This window comes from Octopus bimaculoides, chromosome 2 (genome assembly GCF_001194135.2).
Source record: "Octopus bimaculoides isolate UCB-OBI-ISO-001 chromosome 2, ASM119413v2, whole genome shotgun sequence".
NCBI classification, from domain to species: Eukaryota; Metazoa; Mollusca; class Cephalopoda; order Octopoda; family Octopodidae; genus Octopus; species Octopus bimaculoides.
Genome location: NC_068982.1, coordinates 138,072,078 through 138,074,711, shown reverse-complemented (window position 1 = coordinate 138,074,711; position 2,634 = coordinate 138,072,078). Strand labels below are relative to the sequence as shown.

Sequence of the window (2,634 nt, the reverse complement as noted above, 5' to 3'; positions counted from 1 at the left end):
TGTGTGTGTGTGTGTGTTGCTATGTGTGTATGTGTAGCTATCTGCGTCTGTGCGTAAGTGCTTGTATACTAAAGTTGATTTCGCAGTTTTTTTCCTCCCTATTTTCACACACTTTGGCCTTCGCTTTATTAACTCCCTCTCTCTCTCTCTCTCTCTCTCTCTCTCTCTCTCTCTCACACACACACACACACACACACACACACACACAACACACATACATACACACACACACGTGCCTAAACAAACAAAACAACCGCAGTTTAAATTCGTTTCTAAAACATTCCAGTAACATGATGTTTATCTAAATCATTAACCTTTCGCTTGTTAACCATAATTTTCCTCTTCTCAATCTTCCAACAACCCCTTTAGTATATCTCTCTCTTTCTCTTTCTATATATATATATATATATATATGTGTGTGTGTGTGTGTGTGTATGTAAAAATGGACATTTTCCTCAACATTGATATTTCAATGCTGGCGACAACACCAACTGCATGAATATTTTAATTGATACTATAACATTTATATTCATATTTAAAGAGCACCACATACATATGTACACACTGACACACACATACAAAATACTCCTTGGTGGTCTCTTTGTCTATTCAAATACTAAACATACTGCGATTTTTCATTTCTTCCGTCTTCTTCTTCTTCCATCTGATAAACATATTTTGTTTCTCTAGAAATTAGCTTCATACTTAATTACTTTTCGTTCAGTTATTTGTTTACATCGACTGTTATTCCTTAAATAATACATGTACTGACAAGTGCTACGGACTTTTTACGGGAAAAAGGCTAAGCCGTAATGTATGCAGAGAAGACACCAAGTCTGTCTATTTAATTAATTAGATAATCTAATATTTAGATTTTTTTCATTTTTGTTTTTTTTTTATATGTCGACTGTGTTCAAAGCTGCATTATATTTTATTGTTTGCTCACCATTTCTCAATCACCATGGTTAGTTTTCGTGAACCACTTGACCATTTTGTTCGGAAGTGTGTTTGCTTATGTAATATGTATGTGTGTGTACATATCTATGTGTGTATATATATATATATATATATATATATATATATATAGTGTGTGTGTATGTGTGTAATTTGTTATGGAATAGCTATGTAATATATGTTACTTGTATGCGGTAGATGTAATGCAAGTGTGGTGGTGGCTAATAGGGACACGAATGTACATAGGATTTTGAAATAACGGAAACAGTTTTACCGCGATATACCAACGAAAAAGTAAGTTTACCCTTATACCAATAAATATATATACGGCAGACCAGTGCCAGTCTCCCTGGTACATAGACTGTGTGTAGGTTATAAAACCTGTATGAGGGCTACTGAAAGTGCATATCTCTCTACATACTCTATAATTACCGTATGTTGTCAGTCTGTTATCATTGGAAGCCTAAAAAGCATAAATTGGAGTCTGGGGTTGTTTTAAATGACGAAAGCATTTCGATTAAGTCATTGGGTATTGGTGGCTATTTTCGGTAGATTCGCTCTTCCCAGCGTCGGAAGGTATCCGGACTCGCCAGGTGATTGATAGTGGTGGAGGTGGTCTTGGTAACATAGCATCGTACACGCACTGTGACTGTGTGTATATGTATGTATGTGTATGTGTGTCTGTGTGTGGTTAGATATATTGCTGACAACATTAGATAAGGAACAAAACGAGGAAAGCATGATAAAAAAATATATATATATTATTTCGTTGAACGTAGAGCCTAAGTTATTTCGGAAGTTTACTGCTGACTAAAATCACACACGCTTACGCACACAGACACACACACATATATATATGTATATATATATATATGTGTGTGTGTGTGTGAAGGTATATTAGTTGACCGATTAGTGTTGTGATCAGTAAATCGGAATTTGCATTGAGAGATAAATATCTCAAGTCTGTCTGTCTGCCTGTCTATCATTAATATAAGACAAGACACGTGTTACAGTTGCTTTATTATACATCTATAATCGATCACGTAATACAAGAGGTAGGGGACTGTTTTTTTACGTTTAATATGTTTTCTTTTTTTTCCATTGCTTCTTGGTTTGTTTGTTTTTCTTCTTCCTCTAAAACTTGATGAAACGTCAAATTCGTAAACTTGATAGATTTGTTGTACATGAGTCATTGAACTAAAAACGATCACAAGACGATCCCATTTCTTTTTCTTTTAATCATTCTTTCTTTCTTTCTTTTTTATTTTCAAACCTTTTTCCACCCTCGTCAGTCGCTCTGCTTGTTTGGTCAAGTTTGTCGTTATTCAATTCAACAAGCGTAGCTTTATTGTTTTCAGAAATTTCAGTACTTATTTACCAACAGACATTTACCTTTTGTGACACTCACTGTGATGTGACACAAGTCCTCGTCGAACCCAACCCGATTTCGATTCCTAGTAAAAACAAAAACGTCCCTGATTCCTGTATGCTTCTTAATGTTCTTAAGGGAAAGTATAAAACGTCACAATTTGCCATTTCTCTGTCCTGTTATCGAGATGTTTATACCTATGTTAGAAAACAGTTCGCCCATAATGCTTTTGAAGAGACAAAGAGCTGGAAATAACAAAACACTCACACATACGTACACACACACACACACACATCTCTCTCTCTTTATAT

At 35.0% G+C, this 2,634-nt stretch overlaps 1 protein-coding gene across 7 annotated transcripts in view; it reads left to right on the top strand.

The window, feature by feature from the left end:
* LOC106873535 (uncharacterized) overlaps positions 1 to 2,634 on the top strand; it is a 41,197-nt gene that overhangs the window by 18,845 nt on the left and 19,718 nt on the right. Inside the window, exon 1 of one of the 7 annotated variants that reach the window (XM_014920934.2) lies at positions 1,120 to 1,248. The exons of 5 other annotated variants lie outside the window; for them this stretch is intronic. The gene's annotated coding sequence lies outside the window, so the exon portion shown is untranslated. Of the gene's footprint in view, positions 1 to 1,119; positions 1,249 to 1,776; positions 2,010 to 2,634 lie in introns of those variants that run through there. One more of the 7 variants, XM_014920930.2, reaches the window with a different exon arrangement.